This window comes from Chlorocebus sabaeus, chromosome 14 (assembly GCF_047675955.1).
Source record: "Chlorocebus sabaeus isolate Y175 chromosome 14, mChlSab1.0.hap1, whole genome shotgun sequence".
Classification (NCBI taxonomy): domain Eukaryota; kingdom Metazoa; phylum Chordata; class Mammalia; order Primates; family Cercopithecidae; genus Chlorocebus; species Chlorocebus sabaeus.
Genome location: NC_132917.1, coordinates 74,172,850 through 74,185,237, shown reverse-complemented (window position 1 = coordinate 74,185,237; position 12,388 = coordinate 74,172,850). Strand labels below are relative to the sequence as shown.

The 12,388-nt window shown below is 42.4% G+C and overlaps 1 protein-coding gene across 2 annotated transcripts in view; it reads left to right on the top strand.

The window, feature by feature from the left end:
- SLC4A5 (solute carrier family 4 member 5) overlaps positions 1-12,388 on the top strand; it is a 143,093-nt gene that overhangs the window by 6,757 nt on the left and 123,948 nt on the right. For both annotated transcript variants that reach the window (XM_073023088.1, XM_073023087.1), the window contains exon 2: positions 678-798. The gene's annotated coding sequence lies outside the window, so the exon portion shown is untranslated. The remainder of the gene's footprint in view (positions 1-677; positions 799-12,388) is intronic.

Sequence of the window (12,388 nt, the reverse complement as noted above, 5' to 3'; positions counted from 1 at the left end):
CCTCATGTCAGATCAGCAGCGGCATTAGATTCTTGTAGGAGTGTGAACCCTATTGTGAACTGCACATGCAAGGGATCTTGTGGGCTCCTTATGAGGATCTGACTAATACCTGGTGGTCTGAGGTAGAACAGTTTCATCTCAAAACCATCCTTCCCCTCCTCCCCATTCCATGGAAAAATTGTCTTCCATGATCGGTCCCTGGTGCCAAAAAGGTTGGAGACCACTGCTCTAGGTGATGGATATCAAAGCCTTCACCTTGAGAAACCTGTCAAATGGCTGAAGCTGTGACTCTCCATCATTACAAATGATGAAAGATGTAGCAGATTTTTACTGAGGTGCTAATGGATTGAAAAAAACTGTCTGTGAAAGGGGGCCAGACAGATACCCAAGTAGCAAGGCAACATGGGTACTGAGTGAGAGTTAAGTGCTTGCAACCTCTCTGCTCCACAAATCAGGTTAAATTCTAAACTTTTTAATTTTAGATTAAATAATGGGGCAAATACAAAGCAAAGCCTTCCATCAGTTGCAGCAGCTGGATGGAGAAAATAAACACTTCTAGAATATAACTTAGAACATCCCCTTGAACTCCTATCATCTAAACCACACCCACTGGCTGAAGATGTTGCACTTTTTGACCAAAAAATGGAGGTGCTACCAACACAACCTTTGTATCATAGGAAGAGACATGTAAACACATGAGGGCGATGGAGCTGCACTCAGCACTGGATGTGGTGAAGAAGGGTATATAAGAGATCTTTCTCCATACCCATCAAAATTTGGGATCTATAAACACTGGAGGTAAGTCTATCCATTTTCAGAGAATTGGCTTAGTGGAGTGGGAAGTAGCAAGGGTTTTTTTGTTTTGTTTTTTTTGTCCCCTGAAATTGCTAAATAGGACTTCACAAAGGGTACATGAGAACCATGAGATGACTGAAATAAGTTACGGAATTTAAAAGGTGGAGAAAAATTTTACAATATTAGGAGTCTTTTCCCCATAGTCAGCCGCAGGTATGGTAAGACCCATTAGTTCCTGGCTTGTTAGTGAGTGGGAGATGGCATACACTCTTGGCTGCGCAGCAAGTGACTGCAAAGGGGAATGACATAAAACAGCTTGAATATAATGGGGAAGCTAAGAAAAAGGTTGGTTAGTAATTGTAGTTCTGGGAAGGGAAGGGGTTTCTAGCCTCCTAAAGATTCCTGCTCCCGAGGTCATTTTATTTCTGTTTAATTTTTCATACATTATTCCTGGTATCAATAGGTTAAGAAAGTAGAATTTTCCCAAGTACTGATTTATTGATAATGTTTATAAGTGGCACATAAAACTTTCCATTTCACAAACAGTAACATTCATTGATCCCTTTAAATGCAAGTTTAATCCTTATAAGCTAAGTGTAGGGATGATTTCATGTAACATAGCTGAATGCACACAAAATCTGTATATTCTGAACTACAAAAGTGGTTTCCATAGCCACATATGGTTTTAGACAAGGATGCATTTTCATAATGAATAGTACTAACAAATACGTTAATCAAACAATACTTGTTTAATACCAAATGCTTGTTCTGTCACCAACTTTTAAAGCAACACCATTCCAACTAAAAGCATTTATTTTTAGAAGCTTTAATCTGATCTGTGAAAATAAATTCTCCAAAAACTTGACAAATAGTATGGATAAACCTCAAAGCTTTTAAATTTAAAAAGCCTTCCAAAGGCTGGGCACAATGGCTCACGCCTGTAATCCCAGCACTTTGGGAGACCAAGGCAAACAACTCACTTGAGTCAAGGAGTTTGAGACAAGACCAACCTGGGCAACATGATGAAACCCCATCTCTACAAAAAAAAAAAAAAAAATACAAAAATTACCTGGGTGTGCTGGGATGCGCCTGTAGTCCCAGATACTTGAGAGGCTGAGGCGGGAGAATTGCTTGAGCCCAGGCAGTGGAGGTTGCAGTGAACTGAGATCCCACCAGTGCACTCCAGCTTGGGTGACAGAATGAGACTCTGTTTCAAAAAATAAAAATAAAAAGCCTTCCAACACTGAAACCTTCACATGAAACTTAGTTTCTACAAAAAATCGCTTGCTATCAGAAGAAAAGAATATTAAATTACCTTTTAATACAAACATTATTAAAATAGACTTTTCCTGTATCTACTTAAGAGAAATATAAAACAGCTCACAATCTTTAATAATTTGTCTGATATTGTCTAGAAACTAAAGACTACATGACACAGCTGTGTCTCAGCTATGGTGAATCAGAGGTACCATTTGGACTGCATGTATTAAACAGCTGTAGTGTAGCTTACAGTGGCACAAAGACTCGACACAAATATTGTGTTGTTTCATCGTTTAGGTAGTCAAAAGTCAGAAGGAACTGCACAGTTTGCAAGGTCCTTTACACGTGGTCATTAAAACTGAATAATTCAAGTATGGTAATATAAATGCAGGCGTTAAAGTCTCAACATTCTAAAATTGAAAATATGAAAACTTTATTTCTTCATGTTTCATTTACATGGTTAGATATCGGGACCTTACTATAGAAATATTTAGTTACTATATATGGTGTCCCAGAAAATAATGGAGCTTCAGAAAGTACAAAAGGTGTCAAAATTGTAGTTGGCTTTGTCAGATGCTTTTCTAGCTTATTTCAATTCTTCATCCATAGTAACCAAGTCTTTTAACCCTAGCAAACTTTCTTGGGTCCTTTCAAATTAAGAAGACAGTATCATCAACTTGTACTTGATCTGATCGTCCAATTGGTGTTGGAAGTTCATAATTACATTGATGAACTCTATAACAAGATTTTTAGGAATATCCATTGGCTCAGTGTAAGGATTCTGAAAATACCCAAGCCCATACATCAAACATCATAATTCTTTAGGAAACAGTCTTTCTTTTATAAGATCCGCCTTCTGCTCCTTCTTCATTTTCTTCCTCAGAGAAGTGATTTTCTGCCCCATTTTCTCAAGGTCATTTTTGTTCTTCAAGTCTGTCCTTGATGTCTTGCCAGTACTATTCAGATCAGGAGTCAGTTGGCTCTGATGCCAGGTTTGGGACAGAATGGTTATAAAGTCTCTCCACGTCATTGCTCACAGAGACTGCAGCTGGTGCTGGTGTCATGACAGGAGCAGAAGAATCACAGCCTAAAAGGATATCTGCATCACTCCCTCCGTGGTTAGAATTGGAACAGCTGGTGAGGCAACATCCTTGGAGGATGGAGGGGAAGAGTAACTTGCCTCCAGGTGGGGTTGGGAGTAAATTGAGACCTCCAGTCCTGTCTCTTGCAGTCCTGAGCTTAGAAACCTCTCCTCCTCCTCCTCCTCCTCCTCCTCCTCCTCATCTCCATCATCTCTTTCTCTCTTTTAGAGAAGAGCTTCGCTATGTTGCCAAGGCTGGAGTACAGTGGCCATTCACAGGCATAGTCATAACACACTACAGTCCCCAACTCCTGGACTCAAGTGGTCCTCCTGCCTCAGCCCTCAGCGGGGACTACGGGGGCATGCCGCTGCACCTGGCTGAAGCACATCATTCCTTGGTTGTAATGTTCCCATTACTCAGCTTGATGGTCTGTCTTTCCTTAAAGCCCAGATCCAACTTGGGATGAGTGTTCATTTCAAGAGATCCTATGGCCATCTCAGATACCTGTTTTATCCATTTAAGGTGCTTTTTCAGGAAGAAATTAAAAGGCGTTGCCCTCATCTGTGAAGCCAATGCCAATGAAAGCACTATACCTGCTCAGTGTCATCCTAGAACCACATTACAAAGTAGAAGCTGTAATCTTTCACTGTCTCAGCAGTGTCAGCATATTGTTCTACTGGTGCCTGAGCAAAGAGCTCTCCTGATATTTTATACTTGAGTTGACATAGGCAGTCTTCTCTTTTGAAGACTAATCAGGCTGGTCCACATTCCAGCCTGTAGCCATTGTTGGAGGCCTGAGACAGAATCTAGTTGACATTGACACCAGCTAGGATAGGCTCGTACTGTGCCTTGGCCGCCATCTTGGCTCTGCCCTTTGTGCCCTCCAGATGACGCTGGGCATAAATTGAGGCCTCCAGTCCAGTCTCTTGCAGTCCTGAGCTTAGAAACATCTCCACCTCCTCTTCCTTGTCATCATCATCTCTTTCTTTCAGAGAAGGGCTTTGCTATGTTGCCAAGGCTGGAATGCAGTGGCCATTCACAGGCAGTCTAGGTTCTTGCTTGATTTTTCCTCATAATTTATTTGTTGAAAGAACTATTTCTCAGAATCTGAATTTTCTTAAAATGCATCCTCATGGTGTTAATACATTCTTCTGTCTTCTCTATTTTCTGTAAATTGTTAGTTGGGTTTAGAGCAGTGATTTCCTGACTAAAACATCAGCATCACCTGGGAATTGTGGGAAATGCTAATTCCTACTCATCCCAGAGAGGCTGGCCATAAAAGTCACCATCTTGGTGAGGCCTGGCATCTCAGTTCTATGAAGTCACCCATTGAAAGAGATCAAAACAATTGGGGTGAACAGGGGTGAAATATTGGATGAGGTAGCAGTTGGTCTCTTGATGGCATGGCATGCCTGTTATTTCTACGTTTTTATTTCATATCAATGAAAATTTGGGGGTTTTGCATAACAGATGGAATGCAAAAAAGAAAAAAGGATGGCGAACTTACGGTTTAACAGTTAACTTAGCTGATTTGATGTACTTTAAAAACTACATCATTACTAATGGTTTAGTGATCCCTGCCCTTGACAGAGACACGAGGAGAAAAGTGTTCACTCTTCCCCAGTGCTTAGACTACTATTTGACCCTTTCTAAAAGACAAGGGAGTTCAGATAGGGCAGACTGTCCTCCCTCAGATATTGGAGTTTTAGTTACCTACACATTTGACAGCCAAAGGCACTTGGTTTGGAAAGATCCTTGGCTGGGCCCTCTAGGTGCAGCCATGGCTAGTCAAGTTTCCATAGAGAGTACAGGCCAGGCTTGCCTTGCCAGAAGAGACCCTTCTGATCTTAGTAGAAAAGATCAGCCCAGGACTGGCCATCTGGCAGGTAATCAGGACCTACTCAAACAATTGAGCAAGGAATAATAGGTGGAACTGAACCCTTATGAACTCATGGGGTAAACTCTAAGCCTCAGTGAACAAAATCTGAGATAAATCACTTTTAACTCATTTTGGACTCCTTTGTAAAAAGCAAAAAGCAAAGGATAGACTATATGCATTTGACAACGTAGAACTGAAAACCTAGATATAATATATATGTAAATTTTAAAAAATATCACACCATTTAACAAAATTTTTATACTTTTTTTTTTTTTTTTTTTTTTTTTTTTTGAGACAGTCTCGCACTGTCGCCTGGGCGAGAGTGCAATGGTGCGATCTCGGCTCACTGCAACCTCCGCCTCCCAGGTTCACGTGATTCTCCTGCCTCAGCCTCCCGAGTAGCTGGGTTACAGGCGCACACCACCACACCCAGCTAATTTTTTGTATTTTTAGTAGAGATGGGGTTTCACTATGTTGTCCTGACCTTGTGATCCACCTGCCATGGCCTCCCAAAGTGCTGGGATTACAGGCATGAGCCACTGCACCTGGCCAGTTTTTATACATATTAACATAGTGATATTGGAAATTCATTTTTCAGTGGAAAAAAATGCTCTCTATTTTGGAAAGTAGGTAGTTGGGCTCCTGTTTTAAATGAAGACATATTTGAAAAATTGCCGTATAAGTTCTGTGAAGAGGCAAGGGCAGTGAAGGAGGGTGAAGAGACCAGAATGTACCCATTCCACTACCAGTGGACATTTGGGTTGCTTCCGAGTTCAGGTACCTCCAAACCATGCTATATAAATATCCTCCCTTGTTCATGTGCTTTGGCACACATATGCAAAAGTTTCTCTAAGGAGTTAAATTGCTTGGTCATTCCTCATGAGTATTTTCATCTTTATTAAATATTGCCACATTGTTTTTGCAGAGTGGCTGTACTGGTTTACAGCCTCATCAGCAGGATGGGTCCCCTTGGCAGGATTCCAGTCTGCCCCTTTGGGGAGGAGGGTGTAGCGGGGAGAGAAATAAGGCTGGCAAGGAACAAGGAAGCCAGACAGGAGAACACTGTTAGTGCCAATCCAAAGAGTTCAGACTGTATTTGACTGCATTGGGAAGCTACTGACAATTCTGGAACAGGGAACAAAATGCAAAAACAGGGTTTTGGGAAGGTGAGTCTTTAAAGCTCTCTCTTGGTTTGTATTGGGGGTTGGTAGTGATAGTGGTGGGGTTGGCTTAGGCCAGCAGCAGGACTCAAGCTCACAGGATAGAGGAGATCTGTGGGGTGACAGTGCAAAGGGGACACTGAGCACATGCCTGGGGGCAGAAAACCAGAGCATCCCAGGTCTCCCAACTCTTATCCTTAAATAATCCAGTTAGACACTCACACACTGCTGGTAGGGGTGTGAAGTGCGTGCTACAGCCACTCTGGAAAACACTGTGGCCTTATTTAACAAAGATAAATATGCACATACTGAATGGGCCACAAGTCGTAAAATATACCAAGCAAAACAAACAGGAAGAAAAAAAAAAAGAGGAAAGAATCGTCAATAACATCGGATGTAATAGAGAAGTGTGTCAAGCAAAGATCTGAAAAGTGTCCACTGTCTAATTGTCCACTTGGCAATTAGAAGTTTGATGATGAGCTTTGCCACAGAAATGTTTGTGGACCAGTAAAGAGCAGAAATCAGAACACGATGGTTTGAGGGATGAGTGAGTGGTAAGAAAGGGAAACTAGGTGCGGGGCCTACTGTCAGGTTGGTTGGTTGAGAACAGACTCAAGTACACAGAAACGTTAGTATGCGATCAAGCACGATGGGTCCCCTCGGCTGGATTTCAGTCTGCCCCTTTGGGAAGGAGGGTGTAGAATGGTGGGTACAGGGTACATAATTTTACAAATGGTGATTTAACACTTGGGAAAAACGAGTTAAATCCTCATATTACACCATATAACAAAGTCCAGTTGGATTGAATATTTAAATATACAAAGCAATACCAGAAAATAACTAGTAGAGTATTATAACATACAGATTTTCTACATAAAGAAAATTTATTTTGTATATAAAGTTGGGGATGGCTAAAACTTTTCTAAGACTGACAACAAAACTAGAAACCTTAAAGGATGATATGGATAAATTTGACTTTATTAAAATACACACACACACACACACACACACACACACACACACACACCCCATATTAAACCTTTCTGTAAGGAAAAGAAAAAAGACTGTAAACAAAATTGGATGACAAATGACAAACAGAAAAATATTTATAATTGGGAGGCTGAAGTGGGAGAATTGCTTGAGCCCAGGAGTTTGAGATTTTAGTGAGCTGTGATCGGGCCACTGCATTCCAGCCTGGGTGACAGAGCAAGAACCTTTCTCTAAAAACAAAAAAAGAAAAAGAAAAATATTTATAACATATGATAAGTAACGTTTACAAATAAATAGGAGAAAGAAGCTGGGCGTGGTGTCTCATGCCTATAATTCCAGCACTTTGGGAGCCTGAGGCAGGTGGATCACCTGAGGCCAGAAGTTTGAGATCAGCCTGGCCAACATGGCAAAACCCTGTCTCTATTAAAAATACAAAAATTAGCCTGATGTAGTGGCGCATGCCTGTAATCTCAGTTACTTGAGAGGCTGAGGCACAAGAATCACTTGAACCCAAGAGGCAGAGGTGAGCTAAGATGGTGGCCAGTGCACTCCAGCCTGGGTGATAGAGTGAGACTCTGTCTCAAAAATAAATAAATAAATAGGAAAAAGAAACACATCAATAGAAACATATACATGACTAGGAAATTCACAAAAAATATAATTACCACATTAAATCAACCTTAAGTAAAAAACTCGTTTAAGATGGCAAAGTGAACTGTTACATTTACTTCTCTTTACTCCCTAAGTCCAACTGGAATTACGTTTTTTAAATGAAAAAAGTAAAGTATGCAACCTCATGAGAGAACTGGAAAAAAAAAAGTAAAAAGGAAAAATATCCAAAGCGAAAAAAAAAAAAAAAAAATTCCAAAGCAGTGCTGGAATACAAGGAAGGGTTTACAGTACACTTATTTGGACCTGATGCCTAGAACTTCCCTTCTGGGAGAAAATCCGCCATCCCCACTTCAGTCGCCTGGTTCATGTGGGACACTGAGGCTCAGAGACAGCAGAACTGGGGAGTGGCAGTAGGATATTGTAGCAGGTGGTGGCAATCAGGGGACTTCAGGCTGTGGTCTCACACCACCACCCTGCCTTTTCCTTTGCTCACAGAGAATATTCAAATGACTGTCTTTCTCTAGCAAGGTAGAAAGGCTCTCAAAGAAGTAAGGAACATACTTTGGTTAACGGCTAACCAGGCATTAGGACTGGACAGGAAGACAGGCAGTGCAACAGCCAACTCCCAGTAGACACTAGACACAAGGAAGAAAGCACAGTGCTGCCAGGGCAGGTCCTCTTCCCTATTCCTGAGCCTGCAAACCTATTCCCTTTGTGCATCCTGGAGGGACAGCCCCTGCCCCATACCTTCCTATACCCTCACCAAACCAGATGAAGCTCACCCTCAAATTCCTGTGTGAAATGAGAAACAAAAAAATCCCAAACCTAAAGTATCTGAAATAAATGTCCAAATGATTTGAACAAAACCTTGGTAGGTAGAAACCGAAGGGTTTCACTTGAATGCTTGGCAGTAACATCTCAACTGTCTTTCTACCTGTGCTACAATCCACTGTGAAGCCAATTATTCCATTCTTGTACCAAGTCCCATTCCACATTCCTTTCACTTCAGACATGTTTGCTGATGTTTACACCTCTCCATAGAATACCCAGCCTATCTTCGCAGGCCCAAACCTTTATTTCCCCACACGTGCCCTGTGCCAGGGAAATAGCTCTCTAGTTCTCAGGATATTTATGCTATGTTCTCCCACCTCTTACATCTTTATTTTTTGTGGCTTCTTCCATCTGCCTCAGATACCCCTTGGTAGTTCTGTTGTTCTAAATCCTACCTCTATCCTACCCCTTCACTGCACCTCCAAGGCCATTTTCTCCACAAAGCTTTTCTTTAACACACAGGGCCGGTAGGTAAGCCATGAACATTTGTGGAACAAAGTAATTCTCCAAACAAGGGTGATCTTTCTTTCACTGAACCCTTCCCTCACCTTGTGCTTCTTTTTGGAGCCTCACACTCTTCTGAATTTGTTGAATTCCCAACCAACTGGAAATTCCTTAAGGCCTGAAACTGTTTCTGGCCTAGGCTGTGCTGCTCTTCCTGGGACTAAGGAGTTTCCTGGGTCACAGATCTTCTGTGCTAAAACCAGGAAAACCTCTAGTGACCCAGCATGTGTTGATCTCCCTAGTCTTGCCTGTCTTTGATTCCATGGATTATTAACAGAAACTATAATGTTGGGTTAATGTGTTGTCTTGGGCATGGCCTTCAAAACATGTTCTTTCACATGTCTGCCACCAGCAGGCCCTAGATCCAGGAATGAGGCTTTTCCACTAAGGGAAAACTCCACGTGATCTAGGAAGAAAGTGAGGACATCCAACCAGAAGATAAATTTCTTATCTGAAACAGAAGGTCAACCCTGAAATAAGGAGGCTGAAGACCCTTAGAGAAGCCACAGAAGAGACTGTGGAAGAAGAGGGGCAGAGTTGCTTTTTAAATGGGGCTTCTAGCTCCTGCTTTTCTTCCTGTCTGTAAGTCTCTGAGCTTCTGTTCCAGCCCTGTAAGGTTGGGGATGAGAGTGTTCTCCCTGCTGGACTGTTGAGAGTTCAATGAGGGGAAATGTGTGCAAACACCAGCCCCATGCTAGGTGTCCAGAGATGCTGCGCCTTCCTGGCATGCTCCTTTTCCCTGTCTCTCAGCACTGCGTCCCTCACTCCCTCCACTCCCAATTCTCACTTCCTACTCACTGACTCTCTTCTTCCTTCCCATCTTCCTCCAAACTTCCCATTTTCCACTATGTCTCTCTCACCATATCTTTCTCACTTAAACAAAAATGGAATTCATTAAAAAAAGAGGCCAAAAGTCAGGATAAACCTAGAAAAATCACTAAGTATGCAAAGTTTTTCTTGCAGGGTTTGTTTTGTTCAAATGCCTTCTTTTTTTCCTTGCCCATATCCTTCTCCAGAGAGTCAGGATTTGGGGTTTGCAGAGCTGCGTGGCAGTGGAATGTGCAACGTTCTCCTGAATCTCGGGCCCATGGAGAAAAGAGGCAAAAGTGCTGACATCTTTCCTGAGGATTGTCTGATTTAAAAGAGCTGATTCTCCCCAGACAAATGCCTTAGCTTTATTGTGCTGGTACAAGCTGAACAGGCAAGGAATAAACCTCCCTAGAACACACTGATTAGATTAGCCAGTGAGAACCACTGAAGACGCAGACATTAGATTAAAAAACAGAAAAATGAATGTTACTTTTACAGTGGCTATGAATAGACAAAGACTTTTTGGTTTGAAAATAGTTGGTGAGGCAATAGAGGAGGGGCTATGTTAATAGCAGAGGTAGAAAAAACGAGAGGTGGATGATTCCACCTGCAAGGTCCACCCTAAAGGAATTGGAGTCAGGGCCCAGGAGCCACAGGCCACTGCACTGGGGTGAGTAGAGTGGATTTTACATAAATAAAGTTACAGAGTGGTTGTAGGTTCTGGTTTGGGGATGTGAGTGAACCAACTGAATAGTATAGGCAGATTCCCCAGCCCACCGAGAGTCAGATGAGAATTTTATTGCTTTTTGCTAAAGGCCTGTACAAGACTTAGAGCAAAGATAAGGAGTAATCTGATTGTTGAAATTAATCTGTAACGATTCCAACATAGCAAAGGACAAGTAACGGAATGACGAGGTTGTTCTGTAGTAGTGTTGCGATTTTGTTCTGCTCTGTCCCCCTACTCCAGTTTCCTCTATGAGGGGAGCGTGTAGTGTGTGCACATCTGTGGAATGTCAGACTTCTAAAGTCAGGGACTGAGACTTATATCTAGTTGACCCCTGTGCAGAGGTCTAACTACCCCTCTTAAATGCCATGTTCTTGAGCCATAGAAGTCACTGTGGTTGATAGTACTTCACACGTCTTCCAATTCAATAAGGGTTACTTATGGTGTCTCCTCTGAGTCTTCTAGGAGTCCAGAAAACATTTGACTTGTATAAGAATCCACACTTCAACTAAGCTTTCTGGTTCCAAGAAGGCATCATTACCAAGGATTTGTTTCCTGAGGTCTTTAGGGAGTGAGAGGGAAGGAATGCATGAGGAACCAGAGCTAGTCCCCATCTCTCTCCCTAGAAGTGACAGACTGCATAGTTCTTATGTATCAGGAGTCCTGGAGATCAGCTGACTTTCTGAAAAAAGGGTCCTCCAGCCCGTGATGAAATCCTGACTTAGAAACCCAGTGCCCTTAGCTTTGTGGGCGTCTGTCCCTGAGAAATGGTGTTTTAGTCTCCCTCCAAGCAGGCATCCCAGGATTTGGAATTCAGCTGTGAGCTCATGAGCTGAGGGATGTTTCCAGGAGTACCCTGAAGACCACCCAGGTACGCTCTCCCCACTTCCTTTATTTTGGATGGACCAGTCTAAGGAGAGTCATCTTTTCCCACCCCATTGATGGCACTCAGTGAGTGGCTTGTTGCTTGACTGAATGCCTGCCAACACCCACTCCAGTCAAGTTCATCTCCCAGGAGGGAGTAAGCAAACACTTAGCAATGGAGACACTCATACATCTCTTTTACCTCCAGTGCACTAGAAGTAGGGATGGTGGCCATGTCAACAAAAGAGATAACTTTAGCACAAAGGATGTCACGAGAAACAGATAGTAGAGTGTGTTCTCCAATGTTATCATTTCCCAAACCAGAACCAACTGGTCTTGGGTTTCCTTCCTTCATCCTTCGTCTGTAGAAAACTTTGTTTCTTGAGCTACTTGAGATCTACTTCCCTATTTCTTTTTTTTTTTTTTTTTTTTTTTTTTTTTGAGACGGAGTCTCACTCTGTCGCCCAGGCTGGAGTGCAGTGGCGCAATCTCGGCTCACTGCAAGCACTGCCTCCCAGGTTCACGCCATTCTCCTGCCTCAGCCTCCCTAGTAGCTGGGACTACAGGCTCCCGCCAACACGCCTGTCTAATTTTTTATATTTTTAGTAGAGATGAGGTTTCACCATGTTAACCAGGATGGTCTCAATTTCCTGACCTCGTGATTCACCCGCCTCAGCCTCCCAAAGTGCTGGGATTATAGGCGTGAGCCCCTGTGCCCGGCCTACTTCCCTATTTTAAGAGGTGGGCTGTGTGCTTCTTCTGCTAATTTGTTATCTCAGAAGTACATAATTTGGACAATTTTATATAGTTTTGAGAACAGGAGCCCTGTAAGAGTCTCTTACTCAAAAATGGATTCAGCTTGGTTTGAGGTTTAATA